This window comes from Aegilops tauschii, chromosome 3 (genome assembly GCF_002575655.3).
Source record: "Aegilops tauschii subsp. strangulata cultivar AL8/78 chromosome 3, Aet v6.0, whole genome shotgun sequence".
In the NCBI taxonomy this organism is placed as follows: domain Eukaryota; kingdom Viridiplantae; phylum Streptophyta; class Magnoliopsida; order Poales; family Poaceae; genus Aegilops; species Aegilops tauschii.
The window spans coordinates 454,653,486-454,669,009 of NC_053037.3; positions in this window are offsets into that span (position 1 = coordinate 454,653,486).

The following is a 15,524-nucleotide window of genomic DNA, read 5'->3' on the forward strand; positions in this document are numbered from 1 at the left end:
GCCGACCGAGCTTTTCAAGACCTCAAGAGATACCTGACCAGCCCTCCAGTGATGGTGGCGCCACGACCTCTCGAGCCCCTAGTGCTTTATCTTGCCGCCACCCCGTACTCCGCCAGCGCAGCTCTGGTGGTGGTTCGGGAAGAGCACCAAGCCAAAGGTGCGTCACGCCGAGCCACGCCACTAGCCGAGATGACGCAAGATCAGGAAGGCGCCGCAAGAACCGTAGCAGCGTCAACAGAGGACCAAGCTCAGCAGGACAACGCCACCGAGGTCCCGACAAGCGATCAAGCATCGGCAGATCTGCTATCTCAAGAGACGCCACAACTTCCGCAAGACACGAGCCTCACCAACGTGCCAGCTCTCATCCAGCACCCGGTGTATTTTGTCAGCACTGTGTTGCGGGATGCAATGGCACGATATCCCATGCCTCAGAAGCTCTTGCTCGTGCTCTTGGTAGCCTCGCGTAAGCTGCAGCACTACTTCCAGGGCCATCCCATCAAGGTCGTCTCAGCCTACCCATTGGAGAGAGTGCTCAGGAGCCCCAACTCTGCTGGAAGGGTCACATAGTGGAACATCGAGTTGCAGGCGTTCCAGTTGGAGTTCAGCACTACCAGAGTCATCAAGGGAGCCACGCTCGCTGATTTCGTGGCAGAATGGACAGATGCCCCGATGCTTGAAGTAGGTGAGGACCAGCCCACCTCGCCGGGAAGTGAGGCGCCTGCCGGCTGGGTCATGTATTTCGATGGCGCCTTCGCGCACCAGGGCGCGGGGGCTGGAGCAGTACTCATCTCGCCCACTCAAGACAAGCTCTACTACGTCGTGCAGCTCTGCTTTCAGCAGGGCGAGAAGGTCTCCAACAACATTGCAGAATACGAATGCCTCATAGCTGGCCTGAAAGCTGCGACAACTCTGGGGGTAAAGCGCCTCACCGTTAGGGGCGACTCGCAGCTCCTCGTCAACTTCTCCAACAAGGTATACGAGCCGAAGGACGAGCACATGGAGGCATACCTCGCGGAGGTGCGCAAGATGGAGAAGCAGTTCCTAGGCCTGGAGTTGCAGCACGTGCCCCATGGCACCAACAAGGAAGCTGACGACATCGCCAGGAGAGCATCCAACGGCAGCCGCAAGAGCCTGGCATCTTCGAGGAGCGGCTCTTCAAGCCATCAGTGACACCACCACTTTCAAGGACAGCTCAACCTCGGGAGGAACTCCCGCAGCCGCCTGCCACAGGAGCCCCAACATGTGGCCTGACTTTGGGAGCGCGCCTACTCTTGGCGCTCGAACCCTAGGAGGAATGCTGGACCAAGGAATTCAAGGAGTACCTGATACAAGGGGCGCTGCTGGAGAAGGAGGAGGACGCGGAGTGCGTGGCCCGGCAGGCCACGGCATACTGCATCCGGGACAGTGAGTTATACAGGAAGCAACCGAATGACGTTTCGCTGCGTTGCATCTTCAATGACCAGGGGAAGGAGTTGTTATCTGACATACATGGTGGAGACTGCGGGCACCACTCGTCATCACGGACCCTCGTCGGCAAGGCATTCCGCAGCGGATTCTACTGGCCCATGACGCTCAATGACGCAGCCGAGCTAGTGAAGTCCTGTGAAGCCTGCCAGTTCCACGCCAAGCAGATCCATCAGCCGGCTCAGGGCCTCCAGACCATCCCACTCACGTGGCCGTTCACGGTCTGGGGGCTGGATATCTTGGGCCCATTCCCTCTAGTGCCCGGGGGCTACTCCTACCTCTACGTCGCCATCGACAAGTTCACCAAGTGGGCGGAGGTGGAAGCCATCTGCACCATCCCAGCTGGCTCCGCGGTCAAGTTCATCAAGGGTCTCGTGAGCCGTTTCGGAGTCCCAAACCGCATCATCACTGATAATGGCTCGCAGTTCACTAGTAATCTCTTCAAAACATACTGTGCTAACCTTGGAACGCAGATCTGCTACGCTTCGGTGGCGCACCCCAGGAGCAATGGTCAGGCCGAACGCGCCAACGCAGAGGTCCTGAGGGGCCTCAAGACCAGGACTTTCAAGAAGAAGCTCAAGGCCTGCGGCAGGGGCTGGTACGACGAGCTCCAGTCCGTGCTGTGGTCCATCCACACCACCGCCACCAAGCCAACGGGCGAGACCACGTTCTTCCTCGTCTACGGAGCTGAAGCGGTCCTCCCTCACGAGGTCAAGCATCGCTCCGCACGGGTCCTGGCGTTTGATGAAACACAACAGTACGCCACGCGGGGGATGGATCTCGTGCTGGGGGAGGAACGCCGCCGCGAAGCTGCACTGCGGGCGATAAGGTATCAGCAGGCACTGCGGCGATACCACTGCCGCAACATCCGCTCCAGGACGCTCGAGGCGGTTGACCTCGTCCTAAGGTGGGTCCTCTCTAGGGAAGGGCTGCATAAGCTCTCACCCATGTGGGAGGGCCCGTTCAAGGTCGTCCATGTCTCCAGGCCTGGCGCCGCGCGCCTGGAGACACAGGACGGGGTACCCATCCAGAATGCTTGGAACATCCAGCACCTCCGGAAGTTCTACCCATGAAGAAAGGCCTAGTGCCTGTGAAGAAGGCCCAGAGCCTGTGAAGAAAGGCCCAGTGCCTATGAGGAAGGCCCAGTGCCTGTGAAGAAGGCCCAGAGCCCGTGAAGAAAGGCCCAGTTCCTGGGAAGAAGGCCCACAGCCTGTGAAGAAAGGCCCAGTGCCTGTGAAGAAGGCCCAGTGCCTGTGAAGATCGCCGCCCGTGACACTCTCACGTAATAACGAGTGGGGCTGTACACGCCCCAGAGTCTCAGGGGTGCCGCCCTCGGGCCTCGGGGGCTCCCTCCCACGTCCTAGTGGCAGCACTTAGCTCCGCGCTGGTGAGAAGACTTGAAGACTAGATTTAGTGCCGGACGTGGCTTTTCATTTGCTTTCCGTAGTTGGCTTGCCTCCTTTTAATTGAAGTTTGCTTCTGGCGTTCCTTGCTGGTTTGGTTCTGTCGCCTTTTGCCACTGTTTTTGACTCCGGTTTAACTTGTTCTCTCTCTCTTGCATACCTCGCGAGGGGGCTGGGCAGGTGCCGTCGCGAGCGTTTTCCTTTTCCTCTGCCCTTCGTCTACTTTTTCGCGAGGCATCCTCGTTCGAGCCCACAAGCTGGCGCACCCCTCCTAATCCGTGCCTCTCGGGTATCATGATACGAAGTGCTGGGTCGAGGCTCGGGTGAACGATAAGCCTCCTAACGAGCATCCTAATGAATTTTTTGCAGTTCCTAAGCGCCCATCGAGTCAAGAAAGGCCTTGACAGGCACCAGGAAACAAGTGCCTCGTGAAGAGGAGCCAAGACCGAGCGCGCCCTGGGCCCGGGGGCTACTGTCGACGTTCTGCGAACGGGGGTCCCCAGACTTGCCTGCCTACGGCCCAGGGCGTGGCGCTGCGAGCGGGCCCGTACGACCCATCTTCACCAACAAGCACTCAAGACCCTCGCGAGGGGCCAAGCCTCGCGAGGCGGACGACGCAAGACCCCCTCAGGAGCGGCCTCACCAGGCAAGCTCGCGAGGGGCGGAGAGATCAAGGCAAGGCAAACCTCGCGAGGTTCTCGTGACATAAGCCATGACGATCAAGATCAGGCGGGCACTAGGTGGGCGCCAGCACGCACAGTGTACTCGTTTCCTCTTTGGTGCTAAGGAGGCAAGCGCAGGCGCGGAGTACCAAGGCATCAAGCAAAGGTTTCCATATCAGTGCAACGAGACCAAGACCAGCAGGACGGCAAGACGGAGGTCACCATGGAGCCCAAGGCGGCGTCACCACCAAAGCCTTTTGCAGGCGAAGACTGCTTTTATCAGGATAAGCTGTACTAGCTGTCCCCTTTCAAATTGGACGTTGTTGGCTCCCTTCCCGCTCAATATTTGGGGAGAGGACCAGGGCCTATATAAGTAGAACTAGCCACCACCGTAGGGGGGCATCTCATCTGATCTTTAGCTGACCCTTAGCCACACACCAAGCACAAGCACTACAAAAAAATACACTTCCGTGATGATATGTGTTTGTCACAGTAGGTCGCGTTTTTTGTCATGCATGTACATCCATGACAAATTTATGACAGAATCAAGATAGTCATACCTGTGCTGTCATAGAAGTGTTCCATGACATTACCAAAATTATCATCATGGAAGTGTCCTCTTCCATGACGATAAATCGCGTGTCACAGAAGTGCTTTCATCAAGGGTGACCGAGACGTGGCATCCACCGTAACGGAACGCCGTTAAGCTATCGAGTCGGGTTTTGGATCCGATAACCCGTTAACAGCCCCGACCAATGGGGATTTTCCACGTGTAAAATCATCATTGGCTGGAGGAGACACGTGTCAGGTCCGCGTTGGCACAGGTGTCACTCATCCAATGGGCGAGACGCGCCTATGATATGTTGACACGTGGACCGGCCCATCAAGTTTAAATGGGCCGGCCCAACTGAAGGCCCATAAGATTTTGCGGACCATAATGGGCCGGCCCAACTAAAGGCCCACGAGATTTTGCGGACCATAATGGGCTGACCCAGCTAAAGGCCCACAAGATTTTGCGGGCCATAATGGGCCGGCCCAGGGAAAGGCCCACAAGATTTTTGTGTGCCATAATGGGCCGGCCCAGGTAAAGGCCCACAAGATTCTTGCGGATCATAATGGGCCGGCCCAGCTAAAGGCCCACGAGATTTCGCCGACATTAATGGGCCGGCCCAGCTGTAGGCCCACAAGATTTTGAGGACCCTAGTAGGCCGGCCCATTAACTGGCTACCATGTTTTGGGCCAAATGCCGGCCCATATTTGATCCGGTCCATTAATGGCCTGCCACGCTCCGGGCCTAATAGTGGCCCATATGAGATCCGGCCCGTTAAAAGCCTACCACGTTCTAGGCCAAATTACGGCCCAGATCAGGTCCGGCCCTTTAAGAGTCTTTGGGCTCAATTATGGCCCATATCAGATTCGGCCCATCAACTGGACACCATGCTTTTGGGCCCACTTGCTAAAGGCCCACTTAGTAATTCGGCCTGATATTAGTTTTGGCCTGTTAAGGGCCCGTTTAACATTTCGGCCCTATATTAATTTCGGCCTGTTAAAAGCCGGTCATATAGTTGGGCCTAACTACGGCCCGGTTTGCATCCGGCCTGCTCGCAGCCGATATCTGATTGGGCCAAACAAGGACCGAGACAATTTTGGCCTGTTAAAAGCCCGTGATTTGATTCGCACAATCATGGGCCGGGGTTCATTTCGGGCTTCTGCCGGCCCGTGAGCTGTTCGGCACGTTTCAGGCCCAACCTACATCGTGATTGCATGACGACCCGATTATGTACCGTAATTTTACGGTTTGGCCGGTTTACTGCGAAGACAGGATATATATACAGTAAAATAACTGCAACATCGTGAATAAGAAAAAACCTAGAGTATACAATAAAGAAATTACGGCATATTACATCCACTGGGCATCAAAGTTCGCCACTATGATAATAAAGCACAAGCAGACAGCAGATTACATACACTGGGCATCAAAGATCGCCACCAGTGCAAATAAACACGCCGACAAAATAATATACAAAACCGACAGCACTTCAATAGAGTTCAAGAAAGGTTAGCCCTGCTGGGGAGCTGCAGCGCAAGCAGCTGAGCAAGATGATGAGACTGCGCTTGTTCAACACTTATCTTCCTCACTCTGAACGATAAACAAGTAGACAGATGACAGGTTTTGCACATAAAAGTATCAGTGCTGACAATTCATCACATTTCTTACTGACAAATAAAGTGACACAGTTTAAAATTGCATTAACACAATATGGTATTGTTCAGGTCAAGACATGGCAGGAAATGACATTGTGAAGGAGTTGGCAGCTTCACGGCACCACTGGATTACAGATCAAGAACTCATAAGTATCAATGGTTAGTGTGCTGTCAATTTATACCATTTTAGATTGGCAAATAAAGAGACGGTTTAAATAATAGTAGAATGATATGACATTGTTCATAGTTAAGACATTGCAGAATATGACATTGTGCTGTAGTGGGTAGGTTCACCACACCACTGGATTACGGATGAAGAACAGAAGCATACATGCAGTGCAAAAGAAGATCACTTGCTCTGTATAGTTTAATTTACATGGTATGAAGAAGGAACTTGGTTGTACAAATGAAAACTTAAATTGAGAAAGGACAAACTTTTGTTTATGAACTACATAATAAACTTTAAACAAGCAATTTGATGCAAACACCAAAAATAAACAGCTGTTGCAGTCATGCCTAACCAAATATATACAACAAAGTTTGAAGGCTTGAGATTGACAAACTTACATTATTGGTGAAGACAGGCTCTATAAAGGCCTTGTCCATGTTGATGGGGGGGGGCAATTCAAGAAGTTTACCACAAAATCTTCTTCAAAAGCATTGCCTTTATTCTACATTTTGTTAAGAGTAAATATAGATGTGATAATATACGAAAAATGGAGAATATTTAAGATAAGATGAAGAGTGATGCTACATAACCAAGTAGCTATAAATGTAAGTGCAGCGATACATGCAAAAGGTACAGCCAAGAGCAATGCACAGCTAAACTTCTTCAGTACCAACCTTATGGTAAGAGTAAATATAGATCTGATGTGTACAAATGGAGGGCAAAGGAAAATAAGCTGCAGAGTGATGGTACATGAACAACTACCTGTCATTATAAGTATACTAATAAAGGACAGCATGTACTTACAAGAACAATGCAGACCTAAAAAAACATTGGCATTGGATATATTCTACACTAATGTAACCATTCATACAGATCAGATAATTTGGAGCGAACAATTGATAAGCAAGCTATCATGCATACTGCTGTCACATAATGAACCAGGTATGTATGCAAGTACAGTGATACAGGACAACAAGTACTAACAAGAGCAAAGTAGTGGGCAGCATATTTGCGATATCCTGTCGTTCTTGTCAAACCGGAATTCTTCTTCGAGCAGATTTCCTGCAAAAAAGATCCGTAAGGCACATGCGGAAAAGTAGAAGTTCAAATTTTCATTTGATTTCATAGACAGTACCTCATCCTGGGAACGAGACCAGTGCATAACAAGGTTTTTCCATTCAATGTCTTCTAAATTTAGCACAGTAGACTTCACCGGAAATTCGTTTATAGACTTGCCATCAAAGTGTGATTTCCTCAGGTAACACCGATACTGCTGTAATGCTTCCTTGAAAAGCACAAGCAAGCTTTGCTCGTCATGACTATCCAGATTGACCCTCGCGTAGTTACAACAATGTAATGTAAATCATTGATGTGTTCAATCAGCAGAAAACAGGAAAATAATAACCATGAATAATAGCACTTACACGTAAGTTGGACAGGAAGATGTGAAAATGGTGTTTGTCTTCACAATAATCTTCCCATGATGGGAATATATGCACGTAGTCCCTAACAACATTGAAAGCATTGTCTTTTAAACTGGGAATAAATGGAATGAGGTTCCAATCTGCAGGAATTGGCCGTCTCTGCAGTTGGGATAGGTCTTCGGCCGGTGGACTTGCTGTACTTTTTGCTGGAGTGGGATTTTTCTATGGTACAGCTGGTGCTATGGCAAATGAAATCAGTATACCTTTTGCTAGAGTGCAGGTCCTGTGTGGTGGGGCTAGTGGTGTGGCCAGTGAAGTATGGGTACAGTCTGCTGGAGTCGGTCCTACGTTTTGTGTCACTGGTTGTACAACCAATATAAGTGGGGTGCTGTCTGATTTCTCCGGCACCACCACGTTTTTCAAGGACTTTGCTGGTGCTCCTTCAGGTTCAGCAATCACCCTCTTCCTTTTTGATGTCTGATGCACAAGAACAACATTTGAGTGGAAAAACATGGTATGATGACAGATGGAATATGTATTGATAATGGATGGGCATGGCATCTCGACATATATGATGAGTAAACTAAGCAGATGGCGGTGCAACAAAGTAGAAGAAATGCAAGACAACATATGCAAGATACCCGCAATCAATAAAACATTGCCAAATTAGAACAGGCACCTTGATGGGTGAACAGGACAGGCCATCTGCCTTTGACTCCTCGAGGTTAGAATAGTCATTAGGATCATATTCTGAACAAGAATCAACAGGTGGGGAGCGTATGAGTTTCATTGCATCCAGAATGGCACTCAATGCCTTGGTGCCAATTTTGTAAGTCATTGCAGTGTTTAGCTTCAAGAGTGGACTGCTGCTAGTGCGACACAAAGCAGCTACACAGATCATAATGTAGATATAACGGGAAAACCTTAAGCATCAGAGTAAAATCAGCAAAGTGGAACTTGCTGGAATATATGTGCTAGTAGCCGGTACGGCTAGAAAGGCTTCGGATACCAGCTCTCTTCAAGTGAAGGTGCGGTACTGTTAATATCAGTGTAACTCTCAAAGGCGACACAGCTCCCCGCATTTCCTTGCTATTCTTATAGGATTCAAGTGGGCAGGCCACTACAAATCCTATTCCTATGTTTACAAGATCCTACGAATCAAAGAGGCTCAAAGTGTCCATCACAACCGACCGTATAGACCTCTACACAGCAAATGTCCCTGCTCATCTTCAGTACAAGGAACATACTGTACTACTATCATACTCCCTCCGTTCCAAAATATAAGTCTTCGTAGAGATTTCCACTATGGATCACATACAGATGTATCCAGATACATTTTAGAGTGTAGATTCACTCATTTTGCTCCATATGTAGTCCATGGTGGAATCTATACAAAGACTTGTATTTAGGAATGGAGAGAGTACATATTAAAGAAGAACGGAAGAGGAACATGGTAAAGAAGAGCAAGCAGATTTTGGATAATAAAATGTTGGTTGCGCAATGCCCACACATGATGAACCAGAGCGCATTAAGAATGCAACTCCCAGCTGTCTCTCGACCATTTCAGGCGGTTGGATGAAGATCCTACGTCTCCTAACCCTTCTTCTTCCTCGTCTCTGATTCTTCCCATACAGAACACCGCACGGGCCGCCGGCCAGACCACCGGCCCCCACCGCCTGTGTTCCTCCGCCACCCCCACCCCCCACCCCCGCCCCAACCCCCACCCGTGTCGAGTTTTCTTCGTTCGGCGAGGCCCCACAACCACCCGAGCCCCTTCGATCGCACCGGCGAACTCCGGCGAGCTCTGAAAAATCGACTGACCCAATTTTGAAATTTAGTCTACTGTGATTTAACTAGTGTGGAATATAAAAGGGGAAAACCATAAGCATTGGGAGTATAGTGTTGAGCGTGCCATGGCGGATCTGAAGGTGCAAACCGGACAAAGGCAACTTCGCAACCAAGACAAGAAATCAGAGTAAAGCAGTGGCGATCTATTTTCTTGCTGCGATAAATAAGTTGCGCAGATACGAAAGAGTACCGCCTCTCGTGCGGCGCCGTGTACGCATCTGCTGAGAATTTGACAGTGCTGCTGTAGCAATGGCTGTCGGCGGCGTGGAAGCAGATCTAGGAGGGTAGACCGTGGCGGCGGGGCACGGTGGACGAGACAGTCGTAGGAGCGGCGCCGGCAAGGTGGACGACGGCGGGGATGCAGCGAGAGGACGGGATGCAAGGATCCCGGTCCGAAGCCGTGGATGAGAGAGGTTGATCTCTTGTAATGGACGGCGGCGTCGGGGTATCAGCTCCGGCATGGTGGAGGAGGACGGCGGTGGATGGGGTGGAGGACGGCGGCGGACGGAGGAGGGTGGGGTGGAGAGGGTGTTTTGGCGCCCACGGAGTACGAATGGGGAAAAGGGAGGTAGAGAGAAAGGGGGGAACCATGTATTCAGGGCACGCTTGTCTCAAATGCGAGGAAATTTACAAACTTAGCCCCTGTTTCAAATTTCTACTACATCACAGCAACATTAGTCGGTTGGGGATAGGACGGTAATCTCGCATACACCGAATATTTGCCGACGAGAGTTTGTTTTTGGCGCCCACCGTGTATGAATATGAATCAGGGAGGGAGTCGATTTCGGCCGAGGACACACTGTGTTTTGGCACCCACCGTGTATGAATCCGGGTGAGAGGCGGTTACGTCACGTTTGGGTGAAATTACAAACCTACCCCTATCGAAACCTATAGAAATCCAGCAGATAGGCTTTGCGTGGCAGGGATAGGCAGTAGTGATTTCCATCTCGCAGATTTTGGTTTCGGGCGGTTACTGCGACTTCCCCCGCTTCGTTCAAATTTTGCAGAGTGCACGTTTACCGTGCCAACTCAATTCGAATCCCATTTGTATTCTATTTTTTCGGGCGGGGTCCATTTTCAATTGGAATTACATTCTATATACATCATTTTTTATATATACTTTCAAAAGCACAACAAAGAATTCTGCTCCTTTATATGTATAATATGATTTACAAATACAACGATCTCGAAATCTTAAGGTTGAATTCGATTTTTTTAACCAAATTATGTTATACTAAAATGTACGGATCAGTAATATCTACATATTAAATAACATAGATGTGCGTGAATTCATATGAGTATGCATGTTTGGTAGATCAATTTTGTTTTGAGTATGGATTACATGTATCATCATCTCGAATTCAAATATTTGAATCCCTTTTTTGTTCACTCCTTTCACGCCCATCTCTCTCGCATGCATGCTCCTTCAGGTAGCTATCACTCTCTTTTCTCCAGCTCACCCGCACGCTCACTTCATGTTTCTCCTCGCAAACATGGTCTCTCGACGTCTCCCTTGAGAAGTGTCACACTCTCCCTATCATTATACATTACACGGTTTTAATTATCTCTCACGTCTCTACTGTTCTCTGGTATCACTCGGTACCTAAGCTTTCTTTTTCACCGCTACACACACAGTCTCCACTCGTCTTTCACTTTGTCTTTCTCTCTATGGGATTCTCTCACACACCCTATATGTCTCTACATATGATTCATACCACTAAAATTACTCTCTCTATCTCTCTCTCCTGTAGACACAACATTTGTTGCGGTCTCCTTTTCGTCTCCATCCCAGACTGACATTATTCATTTGTTTACCGATCAGACAACCCCGACTACCGTCTCCTCTCTCTCTCACAGACACGCACACAACTCCTGCTTCCACTCCCCTTCCCGACTACCGTCTCCCTCTCTCACACACAAAACTCTCGCTTTCGCACCCCGACTCATATTTCTCTCACAAACATTTACCGACTAGCTAGCCTCTAGATAGGTTTATACACCCGCACACTCGTGCTTCCACCATCGGATACATGTCTCTCTCCCGCTCCTTGTATCTATGTAGATTTTTCTTCCCTTCTTGAGACACGCACTCTCGATCGTGCACACACACACTATCGCCTCATTTTAAGCTGATACCTATCACACACACACTCCTTGTGTCTTTGTCACACATGCACTCCGTCCTCCTCCACTCTCCCTCTCTCTCACACACACATGGGCTTTTTGCAACAACTAGCAAGATGCCCATGCGTTGCACGGAACATCAAGATGCATTTGTATGAGTAGTTTATCTTGTGGGGGAAAAGGATGAACGAGGGAAGGCCTTATTTGCAAATGTGGAGAGGGGTGTGGGTATCTTTTTGCAAAATTGCCATAGTTTCCTTCCTATCCGTCAGATATAGATCGGACGGCCTATATTGCAGGATGGCAGGCACACGATCATCACCAACAATGCTTTTTATAAGAGTAGGGATAAAAATAGAGTTGGTGATGATGGTGGGCCTGCCATCATGCAATGTAGGTCGTCCGATTTATATCTGACGGATAGGAAGGAAAATATGGCAATTTACCCGCACTCTTCACCACATTTGCAGATAAGGCCTTCCCTCGTTCATCCTTTTCTCCCACAAGATCTTGATGTTCCGTGCAACGCACGGGCATCTTGCTAGTAAGAGTAGAAATTAGACATCTACCACTTCTCGAATCTTGAAACCAACAACATTCCTCCCTTATCTCATCAAAACCGCCAAAGGAATATATTTTGAGTGAATAACATATTTTTAGTGATATACGTATTTCAAAACTAGACTTTTTTCTATCAAATCGGTGAATATGTATTAATCTACTTTGATCGTGTGGCAACGCATTGGCACATTGCTAGTAGTTATTATAATTTTTTGGACACCAGACAAACGGTGGAGTACATATACGAAGAGAAGAGGCGCACGCACGCAGTCGGCCTCTCGCTGTCTCGCACACATGAGTGTTACGTAAAGGCGACGTTAACAAATAAACCCTAAAACCCTAGGTGCACGATTGCTGCATTCGCGGGTACCGGGTACGTGGTGGAGCACCTTTGTAGGAATAGTCAGCTCGCGTGATAATTTGATCCGTAGGAGTTGATGGTCGGGAGCACAGGTGAACGAGTTGGAGCGCGGTGGCTCGCCAGTTGCCACAGATCGAGTAGCCACGTTTAAAATATCGATTTTTTAGCGGGGTTAAGAGTCCCGATTTTCAATGGCGCGTTATAAGTAGTAAGTAGTTTTTAGAACGATTGGTATGGAGCGAAAATGGAATTCATAGTACTACGTACCTCCTTGGCGTATGGTTGTATGGTTTTTTTGCGATGGAGGTTGTATGGGTTTATGTTGCGAGATGTTGAACCTGGTAGTTCTAGGGCAAATACTATGGTTTAGATTTAGATGCTGGTTTTCAGTAATGAAAATCGGAAGGGGAAACCCTTCTTTGATTAGAAAAAACTACTACCTCCATTCTGGTTTACTAGTCCCCATCGTACTTTGGGTCAAAGTTTGTCCATGAATTTTACTTGTAAAATGTGAATGGAAAACGAGATTTTGTTATACCTAAACAAAAAAAGGACTGGAGGGAGTGATTGCTCTGACACGGACGCGACCTCTCATAGCGCAGGCATTGAACCGGCGCGCCGGCCAAGAGGGCCGCACTCGCTGCAGGCCCGGCTGAGCACGCCTCCTCGCCGCGTGCAACCAGCTTAAGACTGCCCCGCCTGCCTTCACTGAATCTGCGCGTGTGCTGGCAACACGTCCTTCCGTGAGCCGGTAGGCATTTTAGAACACAAAAAATGACTAAAATATAATTAATTTACGCATGGTCTTGACTTGTTGTGCTCGCACTGGTAGCAGGAACTAGTAGAGGATTTTCTTTATTTATAACTCTCCTCACATTTTTTTGGCTTTGAAGTGAATCATGGTTGTGGACATTATGTATGAATGTGCAGATATCTGTGAACATGAGTTTGATGTGGAAGTTGAACTTGGAATGTCGGGCTTGCGCGTGAACTATACCATGTCCAATGCTTCGTCTGTTATTGTTTGGAAAGTAATTGCTGTTATTACATGACCAAAAAAACATTTTGTGCCACATCAGTAGATGCACGGACATCACAACAGGCATGCTGACTGGATAAACATTTGAACCTAGCTATTATGAAGGAAATTTTGTATTGACAACAGTTTTAGATAGTAGGAGACGCCTAGCCTGCTCTGCCTCTGCTAGCTTATTTCTGGCTTCTTCCATCTCTTATTTGGCTTGGGTGAAGAGAGCATCTGATTGCTCTTTTCGCTTCTTCAGGAACTCAGCTACATTCTCAAGGGCTGCTGCACACTTTCTTTCAGCCTTTACTAATGCCACGAGGACACGAACAGCTGACGACTCCACCTGGCTTGTGTGTAATCCAGCATCATCTGGGAATTTTCACCTTGTGTCTAATCCATCATCATTAGGGAACTGGCACCTTGTGTGTAATCCAGCCTCATTTTGGAAACATGATCTCGAGGTTGACCATACTTCCCTCCTCGCAGGAACTACATCCTGACATGAAGTTACTTCTTTTTTAGATCAATACTCAGAGCAACCTAGATCCATTTAGTAGAAGCCAGATAAACAGAACTCGGAGAAGTGAATTCAAAAGGAAATAAAAAATAAAAACAAACTACAAGGTGAGAACACCCACTTCCTACATCAAGCTAAAAACAAAAGCATTAGGACGATTAAGACTCTTCTTATTACACATCGAAGAACACCACGCTTAAGAGAAACAGAAACTACAACATATACACATCGAAGAACATGAGGCTACACGAAAGTAATTGAAAGGGTGTTACTTACCAAAGCTCGTTTTACAGGTTCAGTGCAGCTCCTCTTTAACTTGCCACGCTCCTTGAAGATGTCCAGAATATCCCGTGTTTGGTCTTCATTGCTCCTCTGCATGTTCGCACTCGTGGTTTTAAAATCTCAACATGGCAAGAAAAATATACTACTAGTAATACTCGCGCATCTTGTGGGCAACATTAAAGCACTCGTCTGCCATGTTAGAGCATCTCCAACAGAATCGCAACGCGCAGCGCTTTAAAAAAGCATTTACAGTGCTGAGATAGAGAAGTAGATACTAGAGAGTAGAGGATAGTTCTCAGCATAGATAGATAAAAAAAGATAATTCAACTACTCCTCGTCGTCCGACTCCTCCTCGGTGATGTCCTCCTCCGACGTCTGACTGTAGGCGTGAAGATACCGATCGTCGTCGGATTCCTAGGGAGACGCTGCTCCTAGCCTCATGTTGAATTGAGCGTCCGCTTTTCGCCTACGCTTGTCCTCGCGATAGGCGGCTCGCTTCGCCCTCCTCTTATCCCTCTCCGCCCTCCTTTGCACGTAGAACTCGCGCTCTTTGATGATGTCCTGCGGGAAGTGTTGGCGCCACAGCGCCATGGCTTCCTCGTCCATCTCGGCGATGCCGAGACGGTGCTCCCGCCTCCGGTTGTCGCGACGATCCTCGTCGGTGCTAAGCCGCGGCAGAGGCGCGAGCTCCTGCGCCCGCTCCCGCGTCGGCACGTTAGGGAAGTTCAATGTTCTATGAGGCCACCGGAGGCGCCACACCGCCGCGTCGTACGCGTGGGCGGCCTCGTTGGCGGTGTCAAAATTGCCGAGGCCGAGGCGCATCCCGCAGAACCGGATCTCGGCGGAAAAGCCGCCAGAGGGGCGCGCGCGGACGCCGCGGTATCCCCAAGTTTCCCGACGACGCGGCGGCATGGTGGCGCGGCGGTGGCGAGGCGAAAAAGGGCGGGGAGAGAGCGGTGGCGAGGCACAGAGCGGGGAGAGAGCGGTGGCAAGGCACAGAGCGGTGGGAGGGCGTTGGATTTTATAAAGCGCGCCGGACGCCGCGCGCCAAAACTAGCGCACGCCCGACCGCTTTTTCCCGCGCGCGCGCGATCCTTTCCCGACGTCTCTGCTATCTCTACTCTCTTCTCTACTGTTATATTTATTTTATATTTAATATTTAATATTTATCTCTACTTCCTTTACTGTCTACTTTTTTTCTCTATACTTTTTTTCTTGCAATATAGGCCGTCCGATTTATATCTGACAGATAGGAAGGAAACAAATGGGAATTTTGCAAAAAGATACCCATACCCCTCTCCAGATTTGCAAATAAGGCCTTCCCTCGTTCATCCTTTTCTCCCACAAGATAAACTACTCATACAAATGCATCTTGATGCGTGCAACGCATGGGCATCTTGCTAGTTCTAAAAACCTTTCCATCATTTGCCACACTACTGGTTGCAGATGAAAAACCTACCCAAGCACAACGCGATAC